General features: G+C 42.1%; 1 protein-coding gene across 1 annotated transcript in view; it reads left to right on the forward strand.

Moving 5' to 3' along the window:
- Window positions 1–19766, forward strand: part of CD180 (CD180 molecule) — a 182148-nt gene that overhangs the window by 188 nt on the left and 162194 nt on the right.

Consider the following 19766-nt stretch of genomic DNA (forward strand, 5'->3'; position numbering starts at 1 on the left):
ATGGAGGATCCCACAACAGAACAGGTGGTCATCTGAAGGAAGCTGTCATTCCATGGGAAAACCTTGGTGGAGCAGTTTGCTGGCAGGACCTCTGACCCTTTAGGGACCCATGCTGGAGCAGTTCATGAAGAACAATAGCATGTGGGAAGGACTCATGATGGAGAAGTTTGTGAAATAGTGTTCTTCATGAGAGGGATCCCACACTGGAGCAGGGAAGAGCTGGAAGAGGAAGGAGCAGCAAAGACAATGTGTCATGCACTAACCACAGCCACCATTACACTCCTTATACACCTTTCAGAGGGAGGAGGTAGATGAAATTGGGAATGAAATTTAGTCCAAGTAGGAGGGTAGGATGGGGTGAAGGTATTTTAGGATTTGGATTTATTTCCCATTAGCATACTCTGATTCTGATCAGTAATTAATTAAATGAATTTACTCAAGTTGGATGTGTTTTGCCCATGACAGCAATTGCTGACTGATCCCTCTCCCTGTCCTCATCTCAACCCACAAGCCTTTCATTATATTTTCTCTCCTATGTCCTGCTGAGGAAGGGAGTGACAGAGCAGCTTTGGTGGGCACCTGGCATCCAGACAGGGTCAACACAACACAAATACAATCATTGCAAATTTATATGGGTACAATGGAAAATTAAAGAAGTACACAGTGCTGTCACTGAAAGGAAGTGGAATTACCTGCCTAAAAAAATGCAGAAAGGAGGTAAGGTCAGGTTGCTGCTCTTTTTGGCACAGAGCTCCCTTTGGAGTTACTACTTGTGCACAGAGAGGGTTGTTGCTTAATGGGGGCTTGGCTTTTGAGCTCTTACCCAGCCAGTGCCAGCCTTGCTAGTTCCCATCCCATCTCAGCAGGGCCAGCTACCAGGTTCCAAAATAAGGAGCTGCTATGGATTCACTCCTACCACTCGGGACTTAGAGAGACCCTAAAAACCAACTCATGAGAAACAGAAAACAAAAAATATATGTGTGAGTCTTGCTCATGAATGTGCATGAGGTGCCATTAACAGACTGGTGGCCTGACTAAGTGTTCATAGTCTCACTCTGTCTGTTGAAATATTTTCCCTTTTGTGTGCTCAGGATTTTGGTTTCATCTTTGGAAAATCATCTCCAACCTAGAGCCAGTGTACTCCATCCTCCATTAGTAAAGTTCATGATAACTTGGCTTCATTCCCAGTTGGAAGGTGTCCTCTGCACTAGCAAGCCACTGGCCAAATTTCTCCCTGGGCAGCCTGAAAACTGCCAGACAGAAATGAGATCTGTAAAACCAAGCTGACAGCACGAGGTCTATACAGACTTTTCCAGGACTTTTGCCAGGCCCTAGAGGCCTAGTTTTAGAAAGACAAATTGAAACCATAACTAGCTTGCTAAGCTCCCCTCAAACCCTTTTACAGTGACAAAACACTGCCCTTGCCTAGCCCTTGGTACTGGTACATTGCCAATGGCTCTGAAGAGACATAGCAGAAGTCAGGAAAATGTCAATAGAAGGAAATCTGAGACACACTCCAGCCTCTTCTCCTGTGTGAGCCAGTCTAGAGAAATGCAGCAGTTGCAGGTTCTGGAATTTCCCTTTGTGTGTCCTGCAGGTTTTCTGCTGGGCACTAAAAAGGAGGAAAACAAGCCCCCAGGATTAAGCAGCAGTGCAAGTTCACATCTGGAAGAAAGCATGAGAGAAAAGCTAGTTCAGAGCCTGCTGCTGTGATCCAGCAGCCCAATTCTTTCCCTCAGGACACCATCCTCTTAGCAGCACTCACCACTGCTCCCACTCCCATGGGCTGTCTGAGGGTCCAGCTTATCCAGGGGCTGATTTGCAAAAGTCAGGACTTTTAAAAGTCAGGTTATTACCAAAAGGTGGTTTTGTGTGCGTAGAAATTCATGTAGGACACAAGCCTACAACCAGTTTTTGGAGACATCTTAAATACCACTAGAAGGTGACAAGATACTTGGGCTTAAGTGAATGACATATCCTTTCAGGATTAAGGAAGACCTTGCAATTGCTTGATGTTTAATAGAGTTCTTTTTTGTTTTCTTTTTAAACAATGTATGCACAGAAATTACTAGGGCAGGGAAGCGGGGGCTTTTTTAGATGGAGGCAGTCTTGTATAGTTAATGTTCTTTCTTTCTCATAAAAGTATTATAGAAAAAAGGAAAAGTACAAGTACATTGTGTGCTCAAGTATTAGTGGATATCAAAAATAAAAGCACATAAGGTCCGGTGTTTGCAAAATCAAACCATGCTTATGAGATATACAAATGACTACGGAGTCCAGTTCTCTGAAGACTTAATGCATTTATTTATAGCTGACTGATTTGGGACTAAAATTTTGGAACAAGTTCACATATTCTTGTTTTTCCTGCCACAGCTTGTAGTTGTCTTATCTTTTTTTTTTTTTTTTTCCCAGCAACCAAAGGAAAGAGAACCTTTTTTAACCACAGCACTTGTCTCCTTTCCAAGTCATAAAAAAGTAAATAAACTTTTACTAAGCACAATGCACAAATTGAGGGGAGGATCTTTTCCGTCCAGCAGTCTTTCATCTTGGAAAACTAAACAATAATATTGACTCTTACACAAAACTCCAGTGCGCTACAGAATTCTTTCCATAGAAAGGGAGAAAGGGAACAGAAAAGCAGTCATGATATCCTAAGGGAGAGAACAGAACTTTTATTCTTCAGTACTCAGTGCAGTCACACAGCTTGGAACAGAAAGGCTTGGGAGCAGAGGAACAAAGTAATACATAATCCCTGAACAACTTCCTTACCTAACCACAGTTCCCTCAGTCCATGGCTTTATATTCTTTAATTCTTGCCTTGTTCCATGGTGCATAACACACATTAGTGCCTTTTTTGCAATTAGAAAACAGCTCTCAATGTTGATTTTTGTGCCAATCTGTGATACTTGGGCACACGGTGCTCCATATCTTGAAAAATCTCTGGCGTGGAATTAATAATGGTTTGTAATATGCACGTCTGTACTTTACCAAGTTTGGTGGAGAACCTTGCATAAATCTTTTCCTAGATTTGGAAAAGAAATAGAAACCTAGTCTAGGTTTGTATTTTGGAGAGATTATCCTATTTTTGACAAAGCTTTGCAGTGTATCAGAAGACCAAGCTGTTTCACAAGAGTACACTTTGTGCTATGTATAAAACAACATTAGTGACAGGGTGTGCTTTTTTCAGTTGGAAATGACATTTGATACATTAGCCAAACAGGGACCGCAGCCAGATCATAATTGGATATGTATTTTCAACATCCTCAGCCCTTCAACCAATTGGCTGGTATTCCAAGAGGCATATTAGTAGAAATTTAGCTTTATCATTTTTTGCTAATCTAACTAAAGTGAGACCATCAAAGAAGGAGCCAAAACAAGGGGGAGGGGAGGGGAAGGGAGGGGGGGAGGGGAAGGGGAAGGGGGGGGAAGGGGAGGGGAGGGAGGGAGGAAGGAAGGAAGGAAGGCAGGAAGGAAGGCAGGAAGGAAGGCAGGAAGGCAGGAAGGAAGGCAGGAAGGAAGGCAGGAAGGCAGGAAGGAAGGAAGGAAGGAAGGAAGGAAGGAAGGAAGGAAGGAAGGAAGGAAGGAAGGAAGGAAGGAAGGAAGGAAGGAAGGAAGGAAGGAAGGAAGGAAGGAAGGAAGGAAGGAAGGAAGGAAGGAAGGAAGGAAGGAAGGAAGGAAGGAAGGAAGGAAGGAAGGAAGGAAGGAAGGAAGGAAGGAAGGAAGGAAGGAAGGAAGGAAGGAAGGAAGGAAGGAAGGAAGGAAGGAAGGAAGGAAGGAAGGAAGGAAGGAAGGAAGGAAGGAAGGAAGGAAGGAAGGAAGGAAGGAAGGAAGGAAGGAAGGAAGGAAGGAAGGAAGGAAGGAAGGAAGGAAGGAAGGAAGGAAGGAAGGAAGGAAGGAAGGAAGGAAATAGCAGACCTTACATGTCCTGTTGCAGTTCAAAAGAGCTATGGCTCCTTAAGCTTTGCAGGCAGTGGCAACATGCAGAAAGATAACACAGAATGGCTTTTAGATAAGGAATATTTTCAAGTTGTAATGTCTGTCACAACCAAACATTTGATGGCCTAAAGGAAGATTCCACATGGCAGCATTGGCTGAAATGTAGCACCTTTCATTCTGTTTCCATTTGCTGCTAAAGCAGATTGAAAAAATGCTGTCACTGAATACATCTGCAAACTCACACCAAATCTTTTTCAAACACATAATTTTTTCTTCTGTCATTGCACATCTGGAAGAACAGTTTATATATGATGTCAACAGAGGAGAAACTAATTTATATTTAATTCATAGATTTTGCTAGCTTTATTAAAAACTAAGTTAAAAATCCTTCTCTCTTGCATGGTTCATCCCTATGAGGAGTCTGGCATATTTTAGTAAGAATGAACAAAGATATGGAAGGAACTGTGCAAAAGGCTACTGTGTAAGGGATGAAACTGGAGAAACTTTGCAGGAAGTTTTGAACTGTATGTGAAGTATAAGCCCAACAACTCAGAAAATAAATCCTCTAAAACTGATCTAAGCAAAGACTGCTGCTAAAATAAGGCAATACATGGAAACACCCACAGAGAGTTTGTTGCAAAATAAAAGCTTGCATGTGCATTTAACAAAATTGCAAGCTGTAAGACACTTCAGTAAACTGTGCTTTCACATGTCTTCTTCCAGCTGTTGTCAGCTGATGCTTTTGCCATGTGTGAACTGATAGGTTCTGCTCTGGTTTGACACACGAACTTAGGCAATGAATCAGAAGCACTGAGTGGTAATAAGTCACAGCTGTAAGGAACATGGAAGTGGCAATAGGCCATCATTCACTGCTTGACAACAGTCTTAGTGTTACAAAGGAAAATCACCAACCAAAAATTTTCCATGAACAGTTGAACTACCATAAAATGGAAATGCTTCAAAAAGGTTTCTCTGGAGTTTTTTGCCTTAGGGAAAGAAAAAATTATGAAACCTTTATCAGCCAGTGGTCTAAATGATTCTATTACATTCCCAACAATGATCAGATGCTATCAGATGCTATCTGGAAGCATTAGGGGATGCCTACACACCTTTTTTTTTCAGAAGTGGGTAGAGTTAAATAAAAGCCAGAGAAATACCTCTGAAGACTCAGTTAATTTTAAAGTCGGCAAGACACCCATCTTTCAGAGCACAGAACAAGGTGGGTAATTTAAACTAGTTTGGCAAAACAGTCAAAGAATCAGTCAAGCAAGTTGAGTTTCAACCCCCATCTACTATTGGTAAAGTTCAGAGACATGATGGCTATCAAAGGTGAGATGAATTGTGGTCATTGGTTCTTCTCTGGTGCTTTTCCCATGTCTGAACCCAAAGTGGAGTAACTGGGAAGGTCTGTCTGAGGGTTCCTTACAACACTGAATGCAACGGGGTACCTGGTTTTCTCTGAGTCACTGGAGTGAAGCATGACAGATATCAGAGTTTCACCCCTTAGGGAAAATCCATGTGGCAAGGGTTTGTTTGGTCTCTGTCTGAAATATTCCACTTCCTAAGTTGTTCTTGATGTATAAGCAAGAGGCTGAAGGGGTATTTCTAAACCAGAGAAAACTCACATTTAACTGCAAAATGTCCTGCGAAGCCCAATCACTCTTCTAATGGGCTAATGCTACTTTCCTTCTCATCCTTTTTTCAGCTGCTCTCAGTATTGTCAGGTAGAGCCAGTGAACAACGTCTCCTTCCATGGACAGAGCTTTTCATTTTGCCATAATTCATTGCTGCCTGGCGGCCAGCTGTGGGGAACAGACACCCTTCCCAAACACTGCCTTTCCAGTTCTCACAGGGGATAAAACCCTGTAGCTTCAGCCACTTTCAGGGGTTAAATAACAAGTTTAGCTTCACAACTAGGGTGGGCTAAAACTGTGCAAGCAGCAATTTGATCACTTATAATCATCTGGCCATACCCTTGGGAAATTTCTAATCCATAACACTGTATTACTGAGCCAGAAAACATTTACAGTTTTTCATTAACCTCTGAAGATGAAGGGGGGAACTAAAGTCCAAAATAAATTGTTTTGCACTCTTTCGCTCAGATTCACAAGTAATTCAAACAAGCCCTTACTTTTAAGCATATGGAGTCTTTTAGAGACAGGGATTTAAGCAAGTGCAGAATTTACTCCATACAAAGTTTGGTTCTGTTTCTTTCTGCAGTGCTCCTAAACTATCTTTACATGCTTTCTCATTTTATGGTAGACGATAACATTATTTAAGCGTGTCCATTGAAAATCCTTCTCTTTGGTAGCACAGGTGGCTGACTAGACATCATCTCTGGTAAAGTATCTGTAAAACAACGTGGTACCAAAGCCATAAGAAACCAGCACTGTGTAAAACCAAAGTCTGTAAGTGTCAAATTTGACTTTATTTCTTACAGGTTTTCTAGGCTAAAACTCAGTGATTCACAGGTAATTCAAGTTTTCTACTATGAAATATTTTTTTATTCAATTATTTTGCTAACATTCTTCAAGAGTCGTTCATCTTTTCAGTCCCCTATGGATTTTTTTTCCCCTGCTAATCTGTTAAACATTCCTTTAAATTCATCTCATCTAGTGAAGATATTCAAAAGAGAAATTTAGGTTATGGATAGTGAGTACAAATTATATGCTTCTGATAAAAAAATCTCAGTTACCTAATCCACCATGCTAAAATATGTGGAACTTTTGAGATGCACAAAAAATTATGCATGATCACTTTGCTACAGGGTTGTAGCTAATGCAGACCAACTATTAACTGTAAATGTAGTAGGCATAAGGGTCTGAATTATGGAGAGTATGGTATAATGATGATTTAATTTACTTCAAGTCCACACTGTGAGTTGTGGTAGTCTGCAAACACAGCCTGGAAACAGAGATTCCATATGGCTGCAGCATTCCATGATAAAAGTTGGAATTTTGCTCCATTCCCTAAAAAAATCCCAAACCCCACAGAACACCATTTCTAAACCTGTGAAATAAAAGTGTTGTCAACAACCATGGCACAAAGGGCCCTGCAAATACATGAGGATGCTTGCTGACAAGTGGGGTCATTTAGTAGCTGTACCATGCCATAGTGGCATATATGTTGCAATAACTGCCAGCATACAAAATGCACACATAGATTTTGATAACTGAGTTGTGAATGATCTACCACAGAGCTACACTCAAATCAGACAAGTAAGCCATGGAGTATTTTTGTTTATCTGAAAACTTCAACCAGACCCAAGATGATATCTTCAAATAACTGGGGGTGCTCTAGTGAATTGTGCTTTCTAAACAGTTGTCTGTCTCCCTATTTTTGCTCTTTTATGAATCACATTACTAGCAGAATTGGAAAATTCCCAGTAGGATGATGAGTTTATACTTAATACAAAGCATATTTAATTTTCTTTGGCTTGTCTTAAATGCAAGGGTCTTTAGTTAGGTGAACTCCTGTTGGTTGTAGCTGAAGTTTGCAAAAAAATTATTTTGATATGATGGATCTTTGTTCAAAACAAAAAGCAGGAAGCAAAATTCAAATCTCTAGGAACAGTCTTCAGAATTTAATCCTTTGCCTTAGTGTGGGTTTAGCCTGAGGAAAGACTTAAAGCTGTCTAACTGGATACAGGAATACAGCAGAAGAATGCAGGTCTGCTAGTGAGGCCTGGTGAAACATGGGGAGCAATACACATGGAAACATGCCAGCTCTCTTGCCTTGGAGCTGCTTGGCACACTGAGCAGCCTGGGTTTAGCCATTAAATGATTGCAAAGCACTACAAGCTGGCTGCATGTAAACAACACAAAAGTCAAATCTAGGATCTAGCCAAATGTAGGATTGCATCTACCAGCTGAAGTCTGTGGGCCAGAAAGGGAAGCAGAAGCGAGGCCCCAGCCACACCTGGGAGCTGGGAAGTCTGGGGTCCCAGGGAGTGTCCTCATTGCAGATTGCACACATGCAGTGAGGTGTGCCTCCTTAGGCTGGCATGGTTGGCAGTGGCAGGAAGTGGATGTACATCCCTGAAAGCTCCAGGAAAAGTAACATCTGCCTCTTCTCTGATGCAAATCTGGGCTATGGCACTAGTTTTGGTCTTATTCATTCAGATTTGGATGAGAGCTGAGAGCCCCCTACAATAACAGATTAAAGGAGAGGGAAGAGGAAAGGTAGAGGCATTTGGACATAATTATCATGTACATCCTGGGGCCTGTGATGCTCCCAGCTCCTCCTTCAGAGTGAGGTGGGACTGAGAGAGCAGTGCTGATTTCAGTACCTTTGGTGAGCCTTTAGGCACACAGCTCCTGCTTTGGCATGCTTTCTCAAGCAGCCAGTGGAATGGCCTGGATCTGGAGCCTCTCTGGAATGTCATATCAAGGACTATGGTAGATGCAGGGATACAACACCCCGTCTAGATCTCTGAGAGGCAGAATGGAGAGAGTCCCCTAGTCAGCATCACTGGTGCTTGCAACATGCTTAAAAACTAGCATATTCTAGTTTGCTCTGCTGGTTTGCAGCCAGATTCTTCTGCTTTTGGCCCATAAAAAGTGGGGAAGGGTGGTGCTTGAGCTGTTTCACAAATGAGTGGCTGTCGGACTTGGAGGGAGGCTCCCTGAGAAAACACCACCCTCAAAGCACATGTATGAGTCCCAGGCCAGAGTCCTGCTGGGACTGGTGAGAGGCCGGGCTGAAGGTCTGGCTGCCAACTTAACAACCCAAATAAGAAGTAAAAAGAGGTTGTTGAAAAACTCGCATCCACTTCAGAGGACCTGGTGAGCAAGATGCTGTTAGCTTGGCAGTTGGTGTCTTCATGAAGAAATCTCTCCTACCAATAGGTGTCCTGCTACAGCAGGGTGTGCACTGGCATTATGACAGCGCCCTGACAAGAAAGCTGGTGGATCAGCTGGAAAAGGTATACCTTTGTTCATGGCCTCTTTTACAGACCCATGCTCAGATGGGCTTGATGGCCAAACCATTCCTGCCTGCTCTGCCCCCAGTCACTGCACTAGTGCAGCTGCTGCATGACTCCAGCTTCAACACACTGTCACACTGTCTTACATGGTGTCTTGTGCACTGCAACAGAATTTAGGCTATAACAAGATGAAAACATAATTGTTTTCAACAGTGGTATAACTATAATAGCTACCTCCAGGAGCAACCCCTCCATTTGTAAGGTTTATGCCAAAGGGTCAGGAAATCACACATCTAGTTTGCTTTATCTCCCTTCTCTGGGCTCACTGAGGATTGAACCATGGATTCATTCTCTAGTCTGGAGTGAAGGACAACTTACTTACCAGGACAAACTAGGATCTGAATTGTAATTCAGTTACTCTCCAAACTGTCTTTCTCTGCAGCTCCATGTTTCTCTGCAGCCCATCCTCCTGGTGGTGCAGACTGGATCTGTGAATTGGCAAGGATGCCAGCACACTGTGCAGGAGTCTCAAAGTGCCTGAGATCTACTCCCACAGCCCCCACCTAGTGTGGACCACCAGGAGTATCTCTGGACCAGCAGAGTCCTCCACTGTGGATGGGGAGAAGTCGGTGGTCCATGCAGTGGGCACAAAGCAGACATTTTAGCATTACTGAAGAACAACTTATTACAGAATAAGGTCAACCTCAGTATTTGTGTCTGTTCCTGGCAGTGGGCTGGAGGCCAGCCAGCTGCTGCTGCTGCCTGGGGGAAAAGACATGATGCCAAACAGCATTCAGCACTACCACTAGTGGCTGAGCACCTAGGTGCTGCCTGCTGGTCAGTTCCTCCTCCTTGTCCTTGTCCTCCTCCTTCTTCTTCCAGGCAAACATCTAGAATGCGGAGGGAACTGTGATGGGGCATCAGAGGTCTCCTTCTGCTCCAGAACCCAAAGAAGAAGGCTGTGTATCCTGGCTGGTATTAAGAGTGTGTGTGCAATTGTCAGGCCTTGTTTTGACTGTGTGAGCATCACAACTGACCCCAGCTCACCATTTCTGCAACAGAAAAAATATTTTTGATGAAACATGAATATAAAAGAGGAAAATGCTTTCCCTAAAAATGAAGGGTTCATGGCAAGTAGCAAGGGCTTGGAAACTCAAAATTGCTCTCTTTTTAAAAACAGAGTAGAAGAAGGTTAATGAACACTGATTTTTAGTGTAATTGTGTTACAAACACAAGTTCCCATGCGCTTCTGAGAGCCAGCTTATTTCTGCCCTAATGAGCAAGCTGAAACACAGCCTCGTGTATGCTGCTAAAGGCAGAGCCAGAATACTCCAACACAATAAAAATTCTCCACTGCCCTCAAGCCTTCATCTAAAATTGAATCCAAACCTGAACTGAATTATTTCTGAAAGAGTAATTACTTCTTGATTACTTTTTACCAACCTCTAGGCTCCCAGGCTCCAGGCAGAAGTCAAACTGTCAGATGTCAAAAGGGAGAGAGAAAGAAAAAAATGTTTGTACAGCTACTCCAGCCCAGCTGGAAGAAAGGAACACAATAAATCTTTTCTTATGGGAGCTCCAGACCACTTTCCAGAGGCTGTTTCTTCTGATGCATTTCTGATAAGCCTCCAAACCCTGACAGAATGCTGACCTGCCCTTGCTGCACAGCATGGGAAAGGAGGCAAGAGCAGTGAGATGCAAAGGTGAGAGTGCATGGAGGGCAGACCATCTCCACCGGGTTGATTTTCAATCCTCTCTAGAGGTGGGCTAGAAGAGGGTCTGGTCCTTCTCTTCCCACCCCAACCAAAAGCCAGAACAGGTCTCACACACAGTGAAGCACCTTTCACCACTGTGAGTGGTGTGATGCAGGAGTGCATCACGTCTGCCAGGAGTGCTCCCCCTGCCAGGAGCTGCCTACTAGCCCTTGCCCAGACCAGGTGGTGCATTTGCAAACTCTCCCTCCCTCTCCCTCCCTCCTCTCCAAGCTTCAGTCCTCATATCAAGCCTTTCCAGACAGGATTTGAATTCTTCCCTGTTTGGCTATCTTGGCTGGGCATGACAGCTGCTTGCATGCAGCACCCCTAGTTTTCCACATCATCCTGTGTAGCACACAAACCACTCACAGGCAGACACCCCATGGATCCAGAGCACAGTTCAGGTTGGGCGGGGATTTTGAAGCCCAGCACATCATTACTATTGACTGCTTTCCATGCCAGAGTCCTGTCAATGATAATTCTCTTTACACCTAAGATACTTTGTACTCCTGTATCTTCCCCAATACACTTTTTAAAAACGTTTTCCTTTCTGAGCAGGGATAATGGATACTGGATGCAGTATTCCTTGAAGAGGTATATTTCTTTTTCTATAGTGTAGTGTGACATTTTCTCTTTTGCTTTTTATACATTTTAACAGATCCTTACATTAAACTTTCTTAGTATGAAGAATTTTCTTCTGTGATTTCAATGCTCTTAGGTTTCTTTTTGAGAGACATTTGCTCATTTATAGTCTATTCATATGTATGTAAGGCTAGGGCTGTTTTTTTCCCTGCATGCATAATGCAAAAAGCTTTTTTTTTACCATTAAATTTCATCATGGCAGTTTATCACCCAGTCATTCATTGTCAGTGAACACTGAGAATGTAATTTTTCTCCAGCATAGCTAATAGAATTATGCATGTCTTTTCCTTTGTGGGATGAATATCACCAATGCTGCAGCCCTTGACCAGATGTCTTGGTTATAGCTGAATAAGTGAAGAATGCTGGAAGGAATGTGAAATCTAATTCATTCTCAAAAGGAAGAGTCTGATCCTGAACATATTTGTTCCTGTAAGTATTTTAAATTATGGCTTCCTTCCCTCATTTCACTTTGATTCAGCAGACGCTATGAAGTATCAGGACTACTTTAGGGAATATTTCATTCAAAGTCATCATGCGCTGGTTGGGTTGGATTTATTTCCATAACTTCATTCAGCCACAAGGCTACCACATACTTTATATTCCTCAGTATATCAAAGCCAAAAGGCTAGATATGATGCCTCCGTAGGTACATAAGTCCATTTCTAGGATGTAAAAGGAAAATCAGAAGAGGGAATACAGCACAAACTGGTGTGTTACATGGGGCCTAAGGCTCCCATCTCACACATCAGACCTATTATGTCAAAAAGGCTTTGTGGAAGAATCAAGTAACCCCTATATTTTTACAAAAGAGCGGAACAAAAGTAGTCCTGGTTTAGGGATAAGGCTGTGGTGACTGAAGTGGGTGCTAACATCAGGCATGTCAAAAGGGAGCTGCTATGGGCTTTTTAGACCAAGAACAATGTCAATGGGCTTCTTAGATAGACCAAAGCAAGGGCGAAGTCTCAAAGGAGATCTGTATCATTATCTTGACCAAGTGATCCAACATCAATAGAAAAATACTGATTGTGATTTTAGTCCAAATTCCTTATGTCTGGCAAATAATTCTGCCTGACCATGGATCTAGAATCATAGTAGTGTGAAATTAACAGGAAAAATTATGTAATTTGAAAAATGTGAGTACTATAAAAAGACCAAAGAGACACCCATCATGAGTAAACCAAGACAGTTTTATTTGCCCTCAATAGTGGGTGCATGGGCAAGCAGAAATTCAAATAGTAGAAAATGTTGTAAGGTGCAGCTCAGATCAGAAAATTATTCCATGGCTTCCAATTTTTGTATCTATTCAGCTAGGATATTCAAAGCATTTTGTGACATTGTCTTAATATATTTCTTTAGTCACTGATCTTTCTTCTCAGGCTAAAAAAGTATTTTTTTTTCAAATTCCCTTTTATTTTTCAAATAATTTAAAGGTCTACCTTCACACAGCAGGTCATTCCTGTAAAAATTATATATGACAGATATTTATTTTGTTTACTGAGCATCTCTGCATGTATTTTTTTAGTGCATTCTCCCTTTTTATTTTAGAGAATATATATAAGACATCTGATGCCACATGACTACTTTCTACACTTATGATTAATTTAATTTAGAGAGGGTTAAACTTTTGAATCAGATGGTAAATATTCACACAGAAATACAGAAAAGAAAAAACATGTTGAAAAGTTTAACCTAATATTTTATTTTAATCGGGCCTTTTCCCCTCAAAGGGTAGTAAAAATAATGCACACAGTCAGCACAGTTTCATTTCCTCAGGAGATGCACAGACAGAGTATTGTATCAGTTGTTAAAAGGGCTTCTGTGGGAAGTGTGGTCTCTTTGTTTGTCCTTTACACCTCATCAGGTTGTGAGGGGAAACGTGAGTAACTTCTTGAGACATGACCTAGGAGTTTTCCCCACAAGATTTTTCTTTAGGCTGGGTGAAGAGGGGGGTGTTGGTAGCTGTGGGGAAAGAGACAGCAAAAGAGGAGAGGGTGAAGAGGAAAGCAATATCAAACCCTAGACTAGGACAGACCAGGACCCCATGGTTTGCAGCAATTGGCACAGGCTCCATGAACAGTCTTTGATTTTGACTATCTCCATTTTTATGAGAAATTAATAGAACCAGGAATAATTTTGGTGTAGCTACACTGCTTTGGCCAGTTGCTTAAATACACTGTCTTGGAACAGGGAGTTGTTTTATTAAAACCAACCACGTTTGCCTGGGTGCATGTTTCAGATAGTTGTCTCTGGTTTGGGCTTGTTTTCATGTTTCATGTGAGACTTAAAGTTCCCTCACCAGCTTTTCTTTGCAGCTCTCTCTGCTCTAGTCTATGGCTGCCAGAAGTGTTTCATTGATAGAAAACCAGAGAACTGTGTTTATTTAGTAGGAGTGACCCATTTAGAGCAGAGGCAGGGGCAGGGGAGAAAACACAACTGCCAGATATCAAATTATATATTCCATAGATGAAGTGTTTGCATAACTTTTCAGTGGCTACCAGTTAAAGAAAGAAAACCACCAATGGGCCTTTTTTTAATATATTCCTCCAAGTTTGGCATGTTCACTGTGTTCTGCCAGCAATCATTTTGTACTTGGAAGGCGAAGCTTCTCCTATCTCCACTGTGGCCCTCGTGCCAGATAGCAAGACAGGACAGGCCTCCCCCATTTTCACAATCTTGGCATTCAGCTGCCAGCAGTGCTGGGGGCTGCCCAGCCCTCCACACCCACAAGGGCCCGTGCCTCGCAGCCCAGGAGAGCGTGGGCTTGTTTGAGTGCCAGTTATGTGTTATCAATAAATCACATCTAGAAAACATTCATTTGGCCATTTCGGCTAGCTGCTCAGTAACTCAGAAGAAACTGTCCAGTATTTCTGTTTGCTGGGAAGGAAAATGTGACAACACACAATTTCAGCATTGGTGTTTACAGCATTCCTATAACTGGCCAGATTTTTTCTTTACTAAGGAATTATCCAAGCAGATTTCCTTATCTGACAGAAGGTGCTCAGATAAGCCTTCCCACTCTGTGGCTATTGAGCACATGTCTCAATATAGCTTTGCTCTCTTTGATTGAAGCCTGACTGTTTTCAAATGCTTCTGGAACTTTTTTTTTTTTCGCTAGCAGTCACCCTCCTTATGTTGCTCAAATTATAATTTGGTGAAATCCATGAAGCCCACATACCTTCCCCTTACAGTGGGATTGTGCTTGGGCCACCTGGGCCACTCTGCCATTGACAAGTTTGAGCTGCGTTTTTCACATTGGGGAAGGGTGTTTTCTATTTTTGCTGCAAGCCAAAGCTACCAAGTGTTGTCTCTGAAATGACAGGCTGTATGCCAAATAAGAATTCACAAACAAACACTGTAATTAGATAATGCATTACAATCAGTGGAAGGGGATGGGGGGAAAGCAGTCTGTGGAGACAAATAGCACTGTTTTAACTGGTTTTGAAGGGCAGAGTGAGACCTTTGATGTCCTTTCTTAGCTGAGATATACTAAAACCATGTATAATAGCTAACGTTTGAAAGCTTTGGCAAGATCTTTTTCATACCCCATTTCTCTTCAGTTCTATCAAAAAACCACGTGGTCTGGAGTCAGAGCAAAGCAGCAACTTTTTTCAGAATTTTTCTTAGAAAATTTCCCTTTTCCAAAATGCTGACTTCCTCTTATTTCAGAGAAAAAGATAGCTTTGTGATGCACTTCAGGTACAATAAACAGTAAGATGGCACACACTGGTGAGAGATGAGTGGTTTAGGGAGCAGACAAATTACATCATTTTTTAATGACCTTTTGCAGTTTCTCTTCACACTGATCCTAAGTGATAAGTTATAGCATTTCAGCCCAGCTGTACTAGAGATATCTTCCCCAGGAGTTTTTTGTAGTGGATATAGTCATTCATGTGAATGCTTTATGAAATTCTTGTCTCCTAAGAAATTAAATGCTGCCAGATAAATAGGGTGTATTATTTGTGTGCTCTGATACTAACTGAACCTTCTGCTTGAAGCAGGATGTTAAGAAAAATTACCTGCAGATTTTTCTTATAACCAAATTTTTTCTACAATTTTCATTAGCTGAAAAATCTTTAGACAAATTATTGTATATAAGTATATTACAAATAGGTATATTTTCTTGTCCTGTCTGTTCAGATATGAATACATTTTTCTCCTTTTATTTGGAACTTCATATAAGCACTGTGGACATGGGCCACAAGAGCTCACTCTATACAGGAACATGATTTAAAACCTAAAAATTCCACCATTCCAAACACAATGCCGTTCTGAAGGTAGCTAGATTTTGGCTACCTTTAGCTTCACCCATTTCTAACTTCAGTGTCAATTGTCTTCCATCTCCAGTACAACAAATTCTGGGTTAGGAGTGTGGTACAAAAGGGTTATTTGTTATGCAGCAGCACTGAGCGTGGTTGTGCAAGGAACAAGCTGGCTGCAGTCCAAATGGTCATCTGAACACAACAGCTACCCAGCTCAATCCCCTTCTTGCTGACTGATTTATCAGCCTGTCCTGTGACATTTGAGTTGCACTGTGTGTCAAGCTTCATTTCCACACCAGTTTCACAAGCTAGCTGGTTTTCCACCAGTTTTCCATCACCTGAGCAGACTTGAGGAGCAGTACACCACTACAATAAATTGAAGCTTCAAGACTGCCATGGTGCCCAAATTCAGCAGCTGTTAATTAAAAGCTACAGAGTCCCCAGACAGTCCTCCGCTCTGCAAATGTCAAATTGAATCTCGGCATGAGGTTTCTGAAACCTTTTTAGTTCCATGTAGGGTAGAACAAATCACAGGAACAGATCTAGCTATTTCATGTCTGTGGAAAGGCAGGAACAAAGCCTAACTTTGAGTAAGAAGTCAGTTGAATCCTGTGTAGACTGACTAAAGGTCCTATGCAAAAAAGTCGAAGCTCTGCAACATAATTAGGCCTGAGAATCCTTCTTTACTTGCCAACTGTGCTTTAAAGCATTTTTTCAGGTTGTCTTTAGCCGTGCTCCGTTTTTTCAGGATTTTATTTCACTGGATTCCTTTTCACGTGTGGTTTAATTACACCCCCACAGCAGCTCTAGGCGCTGAAGAAATCAGGAAGTGGAACAGCACAAACAAGGGTGGTCACTCTGAGGGAGAGAACACTTGCAAGAGGATTTATGTGGAGGCAGATGCCAGGTAAATATAAAGGCCTCTTAACTTATTTCAAGAAAACATAAAAATAAAAACTTTAAAACCAGAGCATTGTATAGCCTAGCTGAACTTACCAGCTTTGTCAGTTCTCATTTCCAGTGGCCTCCATAACATTGTTAACAGGTATGCAAACAGTGCTTTTATAAAATGTTATTTTCTCATGAGTCATGTGACATCCACCTATGTCCTTTACGTACAAGAGTAGGTATGACACATAGGTGGTACATTTTTGTGAGCCTTTCTTCTGCTAGGTTTACACAGAACCAGGGGATTACTGTTCACATCATCGTTAATCTAATAAAGCCATACTTCAGACTGTTAGGTCAATCACTAAGAAATGTGAATTAAAAGTGATCTTGAGAAGACACAATTTTCTAAGGGTTAAATTCTCTCATTTTCTTCCAAGAAAAAAATGTTTGCAAGGGAAGGAAGGAGGCAGGGACTGAATGCACTGACTTGTACGGTGGGAGGAGACATGCTGATGCAGACAGAGCTGTGGTTGTGTCACCATGGTCAGTGGCTCTCCAAGCTCTACTCAGACTTCCTCAGAATAGCTGGCCTGTCCATTTGAAAGAACATGGGGCCAGGCAAGGTCTACAGTTTGCAAAATGGCCATGGGCTGTTTTCAGAAGGCCTGATTTAGCTGCCAATTGATAAATAAGAAGTCCAGAACCAGCCCATGATACTGTGGTCATGCTCTACTGAGAAAAGACAAAACGTAGACTTAGAAATAATAATAACTTTAAAAATTACTGAGACTCTTTAGTCTAGCAAAGCCCTCAGTTATGGCTGGGGAGCAAACCATGACAGGAATGCACCCTTCTGTGGAAGAAGCAACTGCGCTTTGCTGGGCAGAGAAGGAGCTATGCTTCAGCAGCTCTGGATAATAGGAGCGGGGTGTCAGCATCATGCATTGTTCTCTCAAGCTAAAATACTCCAGCTGCTGTGCTGACTCTAGATCAGCTCTTAACTGACTAGAAGCAGAAATCAGAAAGACAAAAGTCAGTTCAAAAACCAGTAGGTTCCCAGAGGATTTTCAAAGGTGCTTGAGATCACTGATGGATGACGAGAGACACAGAAAACAACTGACTCCCCAGGGCAATTGTTTTTGAGTCCTGTAGAGTTAGCAGGGGGAAATGACATTTAAAATTTAAATTAAAAAGTGAAAAGATTGAAGAATAAATCTACATGCAAATGTAAACCTATAATTATAGATTACATTTATGTTCTGAATAGAATCCTATAGGAGCTAACCAATGAGGTTACTGAACCTCTCTCAGCAGCACTGGAAAAACCTGGGTTTACATGTCTTCCCCATTTTGTTACACTTGAAGACCTTTAGGCCAGATGTCACCACTGTTGCCAGCATTGAGTCATCTGTCACTTCATCTATGGTCTTACTGAAAATGATCAGAAACACAGTGAAAGCAGGCATCTTTTTTTTTTTTTTTTTTTTGCTAAGGTATTCCCCTAGCAACAACTGATAAAGTCAAAATTGATTCTGCAATTTAAATATGATAGAAGATATTTATCTACTCTTAGATCTTTGGCTTTGGTTTTCTGTATATTGACTACCAGTTGATATATATACAGCTCACAAACTTGGTTTCACTCTCAGAATTGGCATGTGCTGCATTTGTCTTGTGGAAAGCCTTACTATCTTATTCATCTGCAGGAAAAGAAGGAAGATTGGCACCTGCAAGTCTGTCTCTGAATTGGCAAAGTGTTAAAAACAATTAGCCATTAAACAGACTGTTTTCCAAGTAGAACAATTAAATTGCTGCCATCTAGATAAGAAATTGGTTTTAAATCTGGTCTCTTATGTCTAACTTTGTCTAAGTACAAAAAAGATGGAGGGAGCCTTTAATTATCTGATGGGTAGAAGTTGGGACAACTTCCAGCCCCCCTGTCATAGGGGGCTGGAAGTTATAGAAACACAAAATCTGCTGAGACATGGCATGAAGGCAAGACCAAATGGTAAGAGGAAGTGAGAGAATGCAGAAACTTTGCCACCTTCCCATACAGCTCTGGGGCTAGAAGGCAAACTAGGGAAAGTATGCTGAAGTGGTGTTGATTTTTTGTACCTGTCATGTGCTGTCTGCATGCAACGTGAAAATAGCTCAGGCAGCTGCTTTGTACTATCTGAACAGTCCTGCATCAGCCAGCATATGCTGCCTGGACAGTGGGCTAAAAGGCAGGTTTGGCACAGTGTGTCTCTGCAAACAGTCATCTTCAGAGGCCTGGGCTTGGCACAGAGGCTCCCAAAGGGCACCAGGTCATCAGGATGCTGTGACAGGGACCAGAGGTCCCATGCAAAAGCCCTCCAATGTCTAGAAACTGCTAAAGCAGAATGGCCTAAAGATACTGGTCTAAATACACTCATGTGGAATAGCTGGTCTGGCCTGAGACAGTGTTTTCAGTCTCTGAGAGCTACCCTGCCTGGTAATGAGGTTGGGCTGGGCATGGCTACTTGCAACCCATGGCTTTACATTGCAACTACCCCCAGGCTTCATCTTTGGTGGGGACTCAGCCATGACAGACAGGACAGGCAACACAAGGCAGTTACTCTGCCGAGTCAGGAGAGGCCAGGGAACTCTTGACATTTACTTACATTATTTGGCATCTCTCTCTGCCAGGACACAAAGAAAATCTGCAGTGACAAGTGAAGGGCTGGTTCTGTTTTCCACTTCTTGGCATGCACACCCCATATGCATGTATGCCTGTGTTGGAGCCCTGCTGTCTTCGTCAAAAAATCAGCATGCCTGCAGCATGGCTCCTGGTCTTGTGCGGCTGAAAAGGCACCAATATGCTTTCATTCACCAGGAGCACTGCCAAGGGAGGCTGTTTCAGACATAGGCCCTCATCACAGGGTTTTCTCATGTCCTCTTGATCCACCGTTGCTGTTTGCATGAATTTCTTGCTTTATTTCCACTGAAACTGTCATGTAAGGGTGCAAGTATCCATTGACAGCCTGGTCATGTAGCAGTGGCCCTATCAGCACATCTGGTTGGTGGGACAAGGCAATTGCTCTTTATTGTTTTATCTTAGATAAGACAATGTGAAACATATTCCTTCTACTGAGCTGTTTCTTAAAGTGAACAAATGTAAAGTGCTCTCTTAGGTTGCAATGCAAGATGTAAGCAAAAGTATGTATTCTATTACCATCTGTTAAAGCCAGGTATGGCAGTGTTCTTTATCTCTTCTATGACCCATCCTCCCTCCAAGGAGATATCTTCTGTTAATGGTCCATTGAGTCTCACTTCGTGACTGAAAAAATTACATCATCCCATTGTGAGGTGCATCACCCAGGGGGAGGAGACAAGCATTCC

Source organism: Poecile atricapillus, chromosome Z (assembly GCF_030490865.1).
Source record: "Poecile atricapillus isolate bPoeAtr1 chromosome Z, bPoeAtr1.hap1, whole genome shotgun sequence".
In the NCBI taxonomy this organism is placed as follows: Eukaryota; Metazoa; Chordata; class Aves; order Passeriformes; family Paridae; genus Poecile; species Poecile atricapillus.